A 16,772-nucleotide genomic window follows, 5' to 3' on the forward strand; every position below is an offset into this window, starting at 1 on the left:
ATCAAAACAAAAGTACACCATTAGAACCGCCTTGTCCGAAACCCCTGTATAGGAAACTTTCCAGTCCTTTGGCTTGAACAGCAAGGGAAATATATTGGCTTGAAAATCAAGAAAATTGACTTTAACCACGTTATTCTCCCCAAACGGGATATTTTTTTCTCTTTTCTTTTTTCTTTTCCACAGATAGCTTGGCACTGGAACATCGTAGAGGGTTGTTCAATAGCTCATTTTAAAGGAAATTAATTGGGTTAAAAATCTATAGTAACTAAAATAAATTATTTCTAAAAGAGAATAAATTTTTCCACCAAAAACTGCATTTTTGATGTCTTTTCACACTGCAGTCTTTCAAACATAATCGTATACCAGCGGTAAGATTTTAACCCACGTACAGTAAAGAACGATCTCTCACCCATAGTAACTGATATACGGTGGCTCCAGGGGTAGCTACATTACATCTGGGTCGCAGCGGTAGCTAGCAACCTAGTAAGAGTCCTAGCTACATTATATAAACCTAGCTACATTACATCTGGGTCGCAGCGGTAGCTAGCAACCTAGTAAATTTTGTGTAAATTTTATTATGTATAAAAATTTTCCAATTACCTGTATGTTTTTCAGACTTTTATAAGACATTTTCTTAAATCCTGGATCACAAGACATCTTAGTAGCAATCCTTACGCGTGCTCGAGCTTTAGTGCGTTCGGTGGCATTTTTATCTCTTTTAAATAAACTTTTCTGATATTTCAGGATGTTAGCTTTATTTTTTGTGTAGTAAAGTTTTCTATTAGTAGAAATTTGGATTGTTCTATTTTGATATTGTTTTTTGTTATTCTTTCTTTTTTTCAACTCGAGTGAGAACATATTTTTTCAAGGTTTAAAATTATTAAGCACACAAAATCCCGTGTCGAGTATCTAAAACCTAGCATAAAACAAAACTAATTTTAAAATTTTCAGGTATTTATCTTGTTTGAATTACAAAATTAGTATTATTGGTTAGACACCATAAATATTTTTGCAGTTTACATAATAAGTTTAGTGATTCTGGACTGAAAACTAAAATAATTGCAATTATGAGACAATAATATGGAATGTACTTTACGGGTTACAAACCAAAAAAAGTTTGGTTCCAGGATACAATAATAAATTTGAACTGAGATGAAAAAAAAATTTCTTCCAGGAGACAAAAAGCAAAACTAATTTTAGAATTTTCATGTATTTTTGTTGTTTAAATTAAAAAATTACTATTACTGATTAGGCATCATAAATATTTTTGCAGTTTACATAATAATTTTAGCGATTAAGCCAAAAAAGAAAATTTTGGTTCCAGGAGTTTCGGTTACTATTGAGACAAGTAGCTATTATTACTATAGAGTTCATTACATGGACTGTTTTATTGCTTCAAAATTCAAATATCTTTGAAAAGACTGCAGTATGAAAATACATCAAAAATGCAATTTTTTTGACAAAATTGATTCTACTTTAAAAAGTATTTTATTTTTAAATACAAAAGTGACTAGATGTTGCAATTTCCTTTAAAATGAGCTATTATACAGCTCTCTATGATTTTCCAGTGCCCAGCTAGCTGAGCAGAAAAAAAAAGCGGAACCGTTTGTGGAGAATAACGTGGTAAAAGTCAATTTTCTTGATTTTCAAGCCAATATATTTTCTTTGTTATTCAAGCCAAAGGGCGGTAAGTTTCCTTTATAGAGGATTTGGACAAGGTGGTTCTAATGGTGTACTTTTTGTTTTGATCTGACTCTGTTTTTAGGAGTTGGGGGGTTTTATATTTCTTGACATTGGAGGTGATCGTCTCTTACTAGGTTGCTAGCTACCGCTGCAACCCGGATATGGGCTGGAAGTTTGTTCTTTACTGTAATTTCTTTAGGAACATAATTAAAATTTCTTAATGTAATAAAAATAATTTGTTTTAATTACAAAAGGTTTTTAACCCCATTAATTTCCTTCAAAATGAGCCATTGAACAACTCTCTACAATGTTCCAGTGCCATGCTATCTGTTGAATTACTAACCTATACTATAATTAGGTGGCGTATAAAATTTAGTATAGGCAAGATGTCGTTCTTTATTATAATTTTTCTTCCACTGATCTTCTTTTATTGGAAAATTTTAATATATTGAACTTAAATATATAACTGTACTAGCCTATACTCCATATTTAAGTGGCCTATAAAATTACGTATAGGCAAGATGTCGTTCTTTATTATATTCCCCGTCGGGGAGAACTTTTAATATGTTGAATTAAAAGCACTATCTTTTCAATTTAAAATTCAAAAAAGAAACTTGTTTATTTACGTTCTAGGTAAAATAATGAAGATAATATGAATGAACCACAGTGTTCAGTTTCTTTGGACTTGAGTTCGTTTTTTAACTATAAATACAAACAGGAAAAAGCCTACGGCTTTTTCTTCTTTTAAATAGTAAGAGACGAAACTCAAACAATCAAGTAGCTAACTAAGTCCAATGTATGGAATGGTTTGTTATTTCATAATGTAAATTTACTAACCTATACTATAGTTAAGTGGCCTATATAATTTAGTATAGGCAAGAGGTCGTTCTTTATTGTAATTCGGTAATCTTCATCATTATCATACCGTTCCTTGCTCTTTTGTCTAGCTTTCTCAATTGTTGCTTCTCTATAAAGTTTATCATTATGATAACGCTCCTTGATCTTTTTTCTAGCCTGCTCAATTCTTGCTTCTCTTTAATATTCATCATTATCATACCGTTCCTTGCTCTTTTGTCTAGCCTGCTCAATTGTTGCTTCTCTGTAATCCTCATCATTACCATACCGTTCCTTGATCTTTTGTTTGGCTGTCTCAATTTTTGCATGTCTATAATCTTCATCATTGTGATAACACATCTTGCTGTTTTGTTTGATTACTTCTCGATACGCCTGGTCGGTTGAATACCTTTGCTTTTTTCTTTTCAAGTTACTATCTCTGTTGTTTGTGTAGTACTGTTTTTTCAATTTGCGTGCAGCTTACTTGATTGAAACCATTATGTAATTATGAATGTGACCATTTACAGTTCTGACGCTTCTTATATAGTAATAATGACGTCACAGCGTAATGATTTTATTGACGTCATAGCGCAATGATATTATTTCATGACGTCTTCAGAAACAACAATATAATTTCGTGTTTTTCTATTCACGTCATAGCTCTAATATAAAACTATGACGACATTCAATATTTATCTAGTAGGGTTTCAGACAAGGTAATTCTAATGATGTACTTTTGTTTTGATCTGACTCTATTTTTAGGAGTTTCGTTATATTTCTTAGCATTGGACTGATCGTCTCTTACTAGACTTTGATCTAACCATTATTCTAATCAAGAATGAGAGAATTTTCAGTTTTGACTTTCCTTATATACTAATTATGACGTCACTCTATTCACGTCATAGCTCTAATATAAAACTATGATGATCTTATATAGTAAACAGGAAAAAGCCTACGGCTTTTTCTTCTTTGGAGTAGTAAGAGACGACTCTCAAAGAATAAGGGAGCTAACTAAGTCCAATGTATGCAATGTTTTGTTCTTCTAATGATTGTCTTTTAATATAATATTTTTAACCCATTAATTTTCTTTAAAATGAGCCATTGAACAACTCTCTACGATGTTCCAGTGCCAAGCTATCTGTGGAATTACTAACCTATACTATAATTCAGTGGCGTATAAAATTTAGTATAGGCACGAAGTCGTTCTTTATTATACCTTTTTTAGGAACTATGGGCTTTTACATTTCTTAACATTGGACGTGATCGTCTCTTACTAGGTTGCTAGCTACCGCTGCAACCCGGATTGGACGTGATCGTCTCTTACTAGGTTGCTAGCTACCGCTGCAACCCGGATCCAGTGCCAAGCTATCTGTGGAATTACTAACCTATACTATAATTCAGTGGCTAATAAAATTTAGTATAGGCATGAGGTCGTTCTTTATTATAATACTTTAAAAAGTATTTTATTTTTAAATACAAAAGTGACTAGATGTTGCAATTTCCTTTAAAATGAGCTATTATACAGCTCTCTATGATTTTCCAGTGCCCAGCTAGCTGAGCAGAAAGAAAAAGCGGAAATTTAGTATAGGCATGAGGTCGTTCTTTATTATAATAATTACAAAAGGTTTCTATATACAGCAATTTCCTTTAAAATTAGCCATTAGACAACTCTTTATTATGACCAAGAACTGTTTGATTTAATAATTCAGTTACCATGGGTTACAATTCGTTCCTTATTCTAACTTTTTTAGGAGCTAAGGGTTTTTATATTTCTTAACATTGGACGTGATCGTCTATTACTAGGTTCCTAGCTACCGCTGCATCCCGGATTATTGCTACCCACCGCTGCAACCCGGGCTACTGACAAACAGGAAAAACCCTACGGCTTTTTCTTCTTTGAAATAGTAAGAGACGAACCTACAATAGCTGAACTTAGTCCAATGTATGCAATGGTTTGTTATTCCAATGATCGTCTTTTAATGTAAAATTTTGGTTATTCTTTCTTTTTTTCCACTCGCGTGAGACCATATTTTTTCAAGATTTAAAATTATTAAGCACACAAAATCCCGTGTCGAGTATCTAAAACCTAGCATAAAACAAAACTAATTTTAAAATTTTCAGGTATTTATCTTGTTTGAATTACAAAATTAATATTATTGGTTAGACACCATAAATATTTTTGCAGTTTAAATAATAAGTTTAGTGATTCTGGACTGAAAACTAAAATAATTGCAATTATGAGACAATAATATGGAGATATGTACTTTACGGGTTACAGGATACAATAATAAATTTGAACTGAGATGAAAAAAAAATTTCTTCCAGGAGACAAAAAGCAAAACTAATTTTAGAATTTTCATGTATTTTTGTTGTTTAAATTAAAAAATTACTATTACTGATTAGGCATCATAAATATTTTTGCAGTTTACATAATAATTTTAGCGATTAAGCCAAAAAAGAAAATTTTGGTTCCAGGAGTTTCGGTTACTATTGAGACAAGTAGCTATTATTACTATAGAGTTCATTACATGGACTGTTTTATTGCTTCAAAATTCAAATATCTTTGAAAAGACTGCAGTATGAAAATACATCAAAAATGCAATTTTTTTGACAAAATTGATTCTACTTTAAAAAGTATTTTATTTTTAAATACAAAAGTGACTAGATGTTGCAATTTCCTTTAAAATGAGCTATTATACAGCTCTCTATGATTTTCCAGTGCCCAGCTAGCTGAGCAGAAAGAAAAAGCGGAAAGAAAAAAATATCCCGTTTGTGGAGAATAACGTGGTAAAAGTCAATTTTCTTGATTTTCAAGCCAATATATTTTCTTTGTTATTCAAGCCAAAGGGAGGTAAGTTTCTTTTATAGAGGATTCGGATAAGGCGGTTCTAATGGTGTACATTTTGTTTTGATATGACTCTTTTTTTAGGAGTTGGGGTTTTTTATATTTCTTGACATTGGAGGTGATCGTCTCTTACTAGGTTGCTAGCTACCGCTGCAACCCGGAAAACAGGAAAAAGCCTACGGCTTTTTCTTCTTTGAAATAGTAAGAGACGTACTAAGTCCAAAAGAAGAGTAAGTAAGTCCAATGTATGCAGTGGTATGTTATTCCAATGATCGTCTTTTAATGTAAACTAAAAGAACTGTTTAAAACACAGTTAGAAATGCTTTTTTCTTGAGTCGGTGTTCCAGGAATTTGTTCTAAATCATTAGTCGCACAAACACATTTACTAATAACCCTAACAGGCTCGTTTTCGCCATAATTGAAAAACATTGCTTTTCCTTCGCTGTTGATAGGTATGCTTGTATATATATTTTTATTGCTTCTACATAAACTGCAATTGCTCCTTCCAAAATTAATATACGAATTTTCTAAGAAGTACGCCTCCGTATATTCACTGTGTTGTCGAACATTTTCCATTGCATCTATAAACTGTTCCGCAGTTGCCAATCCGTACCTTAGAAGCTTTTCGTTAAACTGACAACATTTCTTTTGGATATTACTATGAAGCTTTGCCAAAGCATTTCTAGCCGACTTTTCAACAGCATTCTTGAAGTCTCAAACATTCAAGTAGCTAGCTAATTCCAATGTATGCAATTGTTTGTTATTCCAATGATCGTCTTTTAATGTAACTAGGTTTCAGCCATCTCTACGGCCATGATACTGATGGAAAAAAACATAATCCCTATTTATGTTTCAGTTAACATGGGCTAGATGTCGTTCTTTATTGTAAATGCAGTCTTCACCATGTGATCTTCAATTCTTAAGTTTTTTCACTGCAACAAGTATTTCCGCAGATATTGGAGGATTTTTGTCAATCTTAAGGGTAAGAAGGAGCATAGAAGGGATGCTTTCTCGGTCAGTTGGTCTCGGTCTATTCAAAACCTTTTCGAAGTGGGAAACCCATCTCTCGGCAATTTTCTCAGTTTCGGTGAGACCATTTCTGCTCTCATCTTTGACTTGGTTGAATCTGATGGTTAGCTTTCCTAGCATTTCATTTGTGAGCCTGTAAACTGCTTTGAAGTTTCTTTTTTTAGCTGCTTCCTCTGCTAGTCTAGCCTTCTCTTCTGCACATCTCCGCTTGTTAGCTTTTGCCGACTTCTTGATTTCTCTGTCCTTCATTCTATATTGGACATTTGTGAAGACCGAAGGTCTGTCGCCGCCAGCAGAGAAAATTTGCTGTCTCAAGTCATTGCGCTCATCAATTAGTTTCCAAGTTTCTTGTGATATCCATCTTTCCTTCGGTTTCTTCTTTATCCTGAGCACATCCCTAGCAACTTGATTGTATGTTGTCTTCATTTCTTGCCATGCTGTTTCAGGACTGTCTGTGCCGTTTTCTATTTCAAGCAGAGCGAATGAGTTCTTCAGCTCCATACAAAATTTTCTTCAGGTTTCTCAGACATGTAACTTATCCACAATATAAAGCTTCGTAGAGTTTGACTTTGCGTTTTTGGGCACTTTCAGCTTAACGTTCAATTTTGATACCATAAGGATGTGGTCCGACTGGGCATCTGCCCCTCTGAAGCCACGTACGTCTAGAAGACTTGTCCGCTATCTCCTTAAGATTAGGAAATGATCTAATTGGTTCTTCGTCCTGCCGTCTGACGAGATCCATGACTGTTTGTGGATGGTTTTATGTTCTAACTGAGTTGTGCCGACCGTAAGATCATTCCTCAGAGAATAATCTACCAGAAGGGCTCCGTTTTCGTTCATTTCACCAAGACCATGTCTCCCTAGGACTTGCGGGCAGTAGTCTCTTTCATCTCCGACCTTTGATTTGAAGTCCGCAACCACACAAAGAAGGTCATTTGTTGGGACTTCTGATGCCAATGATTAAAGAGCTTGGTAGGATGACTCCTTATCAGTATTCTTTTCAAGTTACTATCTCTGTTGTTTGTGTAGTACTGTTTTTTCAACTTGCGTATAGCTTGCTTCGATCTAACCATTATCTAATCAAGAATGAGAGAATCTTTGTCGTTCTTAAGTAGTAATTTAGGCATAATTAGAAACAGGAAATTATTTTAGTTATTATGGACTGGAAGTTTGTTCTTTACTGTTATATATCAGTCCTTTATGTAAACTTTACTAACCTATACTATAGCTAAGTGGCCTATTAAATTTAGTATAGACAAGAGGTCGTTCTTTATTATATTTGTTTAAATTCCAAAAGGTTTTTAACCCCATTAATTTTCTTTAAAATGAACCATTGAACAACTCTCTACGATGTTCCAGTCCCAAGCTATCTGTTAAATTACTAACCTATATTATAATTAAGTGGTGTATAAAATTTAGCATAGGCAAAAGGTCGTTCTTTATTATATAATGTAACTAGCTAAAATAATGAAGATAATATGAATGAACCACAGTGTTCAGTTTCTTTGGACTTGAGTTCGTTTTTTAACTATAAATACAAACAGGAAAAAGCCTACGGCTTTTTCTTCTTTTAAATAGTAAGAGACGAACCTCAAGCAATTAAGCAGCTAACTAAGTCCAATTTATGCAGTGGTATGTTATTCCAATGATCGTCTTTTAATGTAATAGCTACCGCTGCAACCCGGATATTTATTGTAAAATATAGGCGAGAAATCGTTCTTTACTGCAAAGCTAGCTACTGCTGCAACCCGGATACTGTAAATCAGTTACCACTTGGGTTTTCTTTTATGCAATATCATTACAAACAGGAAAAAGCCTACGGCTTTTTCTTCTTTGAAATAGTAAGAGACGAACCTCAAGTAACTACCCCTGGAACCACCATTTATCAGTTACTATGGATGAGAGATCGTTCTTTACTGTAAATTATTTATGTAAACTTTACTAACCTATACTATAGTTAAGTGGCCAATAAAATATAGCATAGGCAAGAGGTCGTTCTTTATTATAAATTATCATACCGTTCCCTGCTCTTTTGTCTAGCCTGCTCAATTCTTGCTTCTCTGTAATGTTCATCATTACCATACCGTTCTTTTGCTCTCTCAATTATTACTTCTCGATACGCCTGGTCGGTTGAATACCTTTGTTTTGCTCTCTCAATTATTACTTCTCGATACACCTGGTCGGTTGAATACCTTTGCTTTTTTCTTTTCAAGTTACTATCTCTGTTGTTTGTGTAGTACTCTTTCTTCAACTTGCATATAGCCTGCTTTGATCTAACCATTATTCTAATCAAGAATGAGAGAATTTTCAGTTTTGACTTTCCTTATATACTAATTATGACGTCACTCTATTCACGTCATAGCTCTAATATAAAACTATGATGATCTTATATAGTAATTATGACGTCACTGCATCAAAAATACAGTTTTTATTGGAAAAATTTATTCTCTTTTAGAAATAATTTATTTTAGTTACTATAGATTTTTAACCCAATTAATTTCCTTTAAAATGAGCTATTGAACAACCCTCTACGATGTTCCAGTGCCAAGCTATCTCTGGATACAAAAAAAAAAGAAAAAAATATCCCTTTTGACGAGAATAACGTGGTTAAAGTCAATTTTCTTGATTTTCAAGCCATTATATTTCCATTGCTGTTCAAGCTAAGGGACAGAAAGTTTCCTATACAGGGGTTTCGGACAAGGCGGTTCTAATGGTGTACTTTTTGTTTTGATCTGACTCCTTTTTTAGGAGCTATGGGTTTTTATATTTCTTAACATTGGACGTGATCGTCTCTTACTAGGTTGCTAGCTACCGCTGCAACCCGGATTAAAAGGTTCAAATGTTTGAAGATTATAGATAAAATCTTCAAACATTTGAACCTTTTATAATTTATAATGATGTATAATATAAATACTGTAATCTTAATTAGTATAGGGAAGAGTTCGATCTTTATTATAAAAAAGAAAAAAATATCTCGTTTAGGCAGAATGTTGTAGTAGCTGCCACTTTTCTTGATTTTCAAGCCATTATATTTCCCTTGCTGTTCAAGCCAAGGGACAGAAAGTTTCCTATACAGGGGTTTCGGACAAGGCGGTTCTAATGGTGTACTTTTTGTTTTGATCTGACTCCTCTGTTAGGAACTATGGGTTTTTATACTTCTTAACATTGGACGTGATCGTCTCTTACTAGGTTTCTAGCTAGTAGCTGCAACCCGGATGTAACTTCTCTATAAAGTTTGTCACTGTGATAACGCTCCTTGATCTTTTGTCTAGCCTGCTCAATTGTTGGTTCTCTATAAAGTTTATCATTTTGATAACGCTCCTTGAGGTTTTGTTTGGCTGTCTCAATTTTTGCATGTCTATAATCTTCATCATTGTGAAAACGCTCCTTGAACTTTTGTTTTGCCGTCTCAATTTTCACATGTCTATAATATTCATCATTGTGATAACACATCTTGCTGTTTTGTTTTGCTCTCTCAATTTTTACTTCTCGATACGCCTGGTCGGTTGAATACCTTTGCTTTTCTCTTTTTCAGATACTATCTCTGTTGTCTGTGTAGTACTGTTTTTTTAACTTGCGTGTAGCTTGCTTTGATCTAACCATTATGTAATTCACGAATGAGACCATTCGTGAACCTCAAACGATCAAGTAGCTAACTAAGTCCAATTTTATGCAATATTTTTCTTATTCCAATAATCGTCTTTTAATGTAATGTTAAGTGGCATATACAAGTTAGTATAGGCAACGGTTTGTTCCTTATAATACTAAATATTATTTTAATCCTTCGGTTACTATGGGGTAAAATTCGTTCTTTAATGTAATATTGATCACTGTGAATATATGGAGGCATAATTGTTCTTTACTTAGTTTCAGCTTTAATTCGATGATCCAGACTTTATGTACTAACTACATCCAAAGACTATGACGTCATTGTTTAATATTGTATATAAAAAATTAAGTTTTTCGTAAAAAAAATTAATTAAAAAAAAAATTAAGTACAAATAGCGCTAGATCTAGAGATTTCCTTTAAAATGAGCCATTGAACAACTCTCTACGATGTTCCAGTGCCAAGCTATCTGTGGAAAAGAAAGAAAAAAATATCCCGTTTGTGGAGAATAACGTGGTAAAAGTCAATTTTCTTGATTTTCAAGCCAATATATTTTCTTTGCTATTCAAGCCAAAGGGCGGTAAGTTTCCTTTATAGAGGATTCGGACAAGGCGGTTCTAATGGTGTACTTTTTGTTTTGATCTGATTCTTTTTTTAGGAGTTGGGGGGTTTTATATTTCTTAACATTGGAGGTGATCGTCTCTTACTAGGTTGCTAGCTACCGCAGCAACCCGGATTTTCTTTTAAATGAGCCATTAAACAACTCTCTACGATGTTCCAGTGCCAGTCTATCAGTGGAATTACTAACCTATACTAAATAATTAAGTGGCGTATAAAATTTAGTATAGGCAAAAGGTCGTTCTTTATTATAATGCAGTGTGAAAAGACATCGAAAATGCAGTTTTTGATGCAAAAATTTATTCTCTTTTAGAAATAATTTATTTTAGTTACAAAAGGTTTTTAACCCAATTAATTTCCTTTAAAATGAGCTATTGAACAACCCTCTACGATGTTCCAGTGCCAAGCTATCTCTGGAAACAAAGAAAAAAAAAAAGAAAAAAATATCCCGTTTAGGAAAAATGTTGTAGTAGCTGCCACTTTTCTTGATTTTCAAGCCAATATATTTCCCTTTCTGTTCAAGCCAAGGTACAGAAAGTTTCCTGTACAAGGGTTTCGGTCTAGGCGGTTCTAATGGTGTACTTTTTGTTTTGATCTGACTCCTTTTTTAGGAACTATGGGTTTTTATATTTCTTAACATTGGACGTGATCGTCTCTTACTAGGTTGCTAGCTACCGCTGCAACCCGGATTACATTTTGATACTGCCTTATATACGCTATTAATGAAACAGTTCAAGACAGGAAAATGTGGAGCTAGTGCCCTTAGAGAACGCAAATAGCTCTGACATCCCTCATTTGGGCTACAGTATAACGAATGCCCATGCTTTCTTGTGTCCCTGTAATTGATTTCACAATAATCCAAGCCGCCAAGGTAGAAATTAACCACTTTGTCAGTTGAAAATTTTAATGCTATATTGTTTTCAAGGATATCAAAAAGAATTTGACATAATTCAATATCCGTCGGATAGAGCTTGCAGATATCAGGGTGACATTGCCAAGTAACCTGCTGCCCAATTTTTGGTTTTGAATGTTTACTCAGATTGTTATAGGTGACTTCAGCCATCATAATTTCCTTGTCAGATCTAGTCTTAGAGCATTTTTCAATAGTTGTCTCGTACTTTTCAGGGCAGTTTGTTCTACTACACAGAGAATTTTTTGCCAAATATTCAGTAGAACTAAACGAACTGTTTAAAACACAGTTAGAAATGCTTTTTTCTTGAGTCGGTGTTCCAGGAATTTGTTCTGAATCATTAGTCTTACAAACACATTTACTAATAACCCTAACAGGCTCGTTTTTGCCATAATTGAAAAACATTGCTTTTTCTTCGCTGTTGATAGGTATGCTTGTATATATATTTTTATTGCTGCTACATAAACTGCAATTGCTCCTTCCAAAATTAATATACGAATTTTCTAAGAAGTACGCCTCCGTATATTCACTGTGTTGTCGAACATTTTCCATTGCATCTATAAACTGTTCCGCAGTTGCCAATCCATACCTTGGAAGCTTTTCGTTAAACTGACAAAATTTCATTTGGATATTGCTATGAAGCTTTCCAAAGCATTTCTAGCCGACTTTTCAACAGCATCCGCTCTTTCAAAGAGAATTTTAATCTGTAATTTCGAATACTTTTCGTGATCCCGATAAAACATGCGTAAAATGTTTCTCAATTTACAAGGATCAGCCTGCATTTTTGCCATCTTCTTGTATTTGTGAATGTAATTTTTCCCTTTGTCCTTATGCGTTCTTCGGTACAACCTCGCAGAGAATTTAATTTTTTCATTATAGCTTTTGTCACCCCAGTATCTACCCATTATTCTGGTAGCAACTTTTTTCTTATGTTTGTTTCGGTAATCTATATCGTTATCATACCTTTCCTTACTCTTTTGTTTCGCTGTCTCAATTTTCCCTTCTCGATACCCCTGATCCGTAAGATACCTCTGTTTTGCTCTGTCATATTTCATTTTCTTAAATCCTGGATCACAAGACATCTTAGTAGCAATCCTTACGCGTGCTCGAGCTTTATTGCGTTTGGTGGCATTTTTATCTCTTTTAAATAAACTTTTCTGATATTTCAGGATGTTAGCTTTATTTTTTGTGTAGTAAAGTTTTCTATAAGTAGAAATTTGGATTGTTCTATTTTGATATTGTTTTTGGTTATTCTTTCTTTTTTTCCACTCGCGTGAGACAATATTTTTTCAAGGTTTAAAATTATTAAGCACACAAAATCCCGTGTCGAGTATCTAAAACCTAGCATAAAACAAAACTAATTTTAAAATTTTCAGGTATTTATCTTGTTTGAATTACAAAATTAGTATTATTGGTTAGACACCATAAATATTTTTGCAGTTTACATAATAAGTTTAGTGATTCTGGACTGAAAACTAAAATAATTGCAATTATGAGACAATAATATGGAGATATGTACTTTACGGGTTACAAACCAAAAAAAGCTTGGTTCCAGGATACAATAATAAATTTGAACTGAGATGAAAAAAAAATTTCTTCCAGGAGACAAAAAGCAAAACTAATTTTAGAATTTTCATGTATTTTTGTTGTTTAAATTAAAAAATTACTATTACTGATTAGGCATCATAAATATTTTTGCAGTTTACATAATAATTTTAGCGATTAAGCCAAAAAAGAAAATTTTGGTTCCAGGAGTTTCGGTTACTATTGAGACAAGTAGCTATTATTACTATAGAGTTCATTACATGGACTGTTTTATTGCTTCAAAATTCAAATATCTTTGAAAAGACTGCAGTATGAAAATACATCAAAAATGCAATTTTTTTGACAAAATTGATTCTACTTTAAAAAGTATTTTATTTTTAAATACAAAAGTGACTAGATGTTGCAATTTCCTTTAAAATGAGCTATTATACAGCTCTCTATGATTTTCCAGTGCCCAGCTAGCTGAGCAGAAAAAAAAAGCGGAAAGAAAAAAATATCCCGTTTGTGGCGAATAACGTGGTAAAAGTCAATTTTCTTGATTTTCAAGCCAATATATTTTCTTTGTTATTCAAGCCAAAGGGCGATAAGTTTCCTTTATAGAGGATTCGGACAAGGTGGTTCTAATGGTGTACTTTTTGTTTTGATCTGACTATTTTTTTAGGAGTTGGGGGGTTTTATATTTCTTGACATTGGAGGTGATCGTCTCTTACTAGGTTGCTAGCTACCGCTGCAACCCGGATTACATAATTCCCATTTATAACTAATCGATCCTTTATGTAACCTATTTTTGAAACCAGGGGGAATTACCCCTAACAGTGGTAGTATCTTAATGAAAATCAGACAATCAGATTCAGCGCAACAGAAAATCAAACTGTAGATGTTTCAAGCTCCTATCTGCAAAAATGTAGAATTTTGTATTTTTTGCCAGAAGAAGGTCACGGATGCGTGTTTATTTGTTGTTGTTTTTTTTTGTTTTTTTTTTCAGGGATTATCGTATAGATCCAGTAGTCCAAGAATGTCGTGGGAGGGCTCATTCGAACGTAAATTAAAAGCTCTTTATATTTCTTAACTTTGGACGTGATCGTCTCTTACTAGGTTGCTAGCTACCACTGCAACGCGGATAAAATATAATTCACCAATCTCTGAAGTTGCTCTTTATGCTAAACGTTTCAGTTAGTATAAGCTAGAGTTCGTTCTTTATTTTAAATCTTTTAATAACTACTACATGAGATCCTGTTGATTAACACCATTTATGATATGTATACTATACAATTTTGTATAGGCAAGAGTTCGTTCTTTATTGTAAATTCTATACAGAAGTTTTGGACAAGGCGGTTCTAATAGTGTACTTCTTGTTTTGATCTGAATCTTTTTTTAGGAGTTATGGGGTTTTATATTTCTTAACATTGGACGTGATCGTCTCTTACTGGGTTGCTAGTTACCGCGGCAACCGAGATCATTACGGTGCTCCAGTGCCTAGCTATCTGTGGAATTACTAACCTATACTATAATTAAGTGGCATATAAAATTTATCTAGGCAAGGGGTCGTTCTTTACTATAATGGTGGAAAAATTTATTCTCTTTTAGAAATAATTTATTTTAGTTACTATAGATTTTTAACCCAATTAATTTCCTTTAAAATAAGCTATTGAACAACCCTCTACGATGTTCCAGTGCCAAGCTATTTGTGGAAAAGAAAAAAAAAGAAAAGAGAAAAAAATATCCCGTTTGGGGAGAATAACGAGGTTAAAGTCAATTTTCTTGATTTTCAAGCCAATATATTTCCCTTGCTGTTCAAGCCAAGGGACAGAAAGTTTCCTATACAGGGGTTTCGGACAAGGCGGTTCTAATGGTGTACTTTTTGTTTTGATCTGACTCCTTTGTTAGGAACTATGGGTTTTTATATTTCTTAACATTGGACGTGATCGTCTCTTACTAGGTTGCTAGCTATCGCTGCAACCCGGAAAAAAAACACATTGTGCCCACATCGTTCTTTACTCAGGCTGTGCTAGCGCGCTGCCTATGATAATAAACTGATTACACACAGGAAAAAGCCTACGGCTTTTTCTTCTTTTAAATAGTAAGAGACGAGTCTCAAATAATCAAGTAGCTAGCTAATTCCAAAGGTATTCAATTTTTTTATTCCAATGATCGTTTTTTATTGTAACTAGGTTTCAGCCATCTCTACAGCCATGATACTATTGGAAATTACATAATCCCTATTTATGTTTTAGTTAACATGGGCAAGGTGTCGTTCTTTATTGTATATGGACTAAGGTTCGTTCTTTCATGTAAAACTAGCAAAACATTTTTTAAGCCTAATGAAGATTTAACTAATGTGTCAAAAGTAAGGTTGCAAGTCGACGATTTTGTTTTGGCCTTATTATAATTGGTATGGTGAAATAATAATACGCATATGGCTCTTAAATCATACTTCTTTATGGTTCAATATGGTCTAGTGGCTAGGATAGTTAACTTTCACTTAACAGGCTCGGGTTCGATTCCCGGGGTGGGAAAATTTTTAACTCTATAATCTTCGAACATTTGAACCTTTTATAATTTATAATGATGCATAATATAAATACTGTAATCTTAACTATAGTGAAGTTGCGTATGCAAGTTAGTATAGGGAAGAGTTCGATCTTTATTATAATAACTGGTATACGATTATGTTTGAAAGACTGCAGTGTGAAAAGACATCAAAAATGCAGTTTTTGGTGGAAAAATTTATTCTCTTTTAGAAATAATTTATTTTAGTTACTATAGATTTTTAACCCAATTAATTTCCTTTAAAATGAGCTATTGAACAACCCTCTACGATGTTCCAGTGCCAAGCTATCTGTGGAAAAGAAAAAAAAGAAAAAAATATCCCGTTTGGGGAGAATAACGTGGTTAAAGTCAATTTTCTTGATTTTCAAGCCAATATATTTCCCTTGCTGTTCAAGCCAAGGGACAGAAAGTTTCCTATACAGGGGTTTCGGACAAGGCGGTTCTAATAGTGTACTTTTTGTTTTGATCTGACTCCTTTGTTAGGAACGATGGGTTTTTATATTTCTTAACATTGGACGTGATCGTCTCTTACTAGGTTGCTAGCTACCGCTGCAACCCGGATTGCACGTCGACGATTTTGTTTTGGCCTTATTATAATTGGTATGGTGAAATAATAATACGCATATGGCTCTTAAATCATACTTCTTTATGGTTCAATATGGTCTAGTGGCTAGGATAGTTAACTTTCACTTAACAGGCTCGGGTTCGATTCCCGGGGTGGGAAAATTTTTAACTCTATAATCTTCGAACATTTGAACCTTTATAATTTATAATGATGCATAATATAAATACTGTAATCTTAACTATAGTGAAGTTGCGTATGCAAGTTAGTATAGGGAAGAGTTCGATCTTTATTATAACATCCACAGAAACTCTAATATTGCTATCACCGTAAATGAAGTCTTGACTATTATTACGACAGAGTCTACTTGACACTTCTTCTATGTAATGACTTAGTTCCTTGTACGAGCCCTCGACTTTTAGTAGATTAATATGTTGTATAATCTTACATTTTGATACTGCCTTATATACGCTATTAATGAAACAGTTCAAGACAGGAAAATGTGGAGCTAGTGCCCTTAGAGAACGCAAATAGCTCTGACATCCCTCATTTGGGCTACAGTATAACGAATGCCCATGCTTTCTTGTGT

The sequence above is a fragment of the Artemia sp. Qi Xiang Cuo genome, chromosome 1 (assembly GCF_049724085.1).
Source record: "Artemia sp. Qi Xiang Cuo chromosome 1, ASM4972408v1, whole genome shotgun sequence".
Taxonomy (NCBI): Eukaryota; Metazoa; Arthropoda; class Branchiopoda; order Anostraca; family Artemiidae; genus Artemia; species Artemia sp. Qi Xiang Cuo.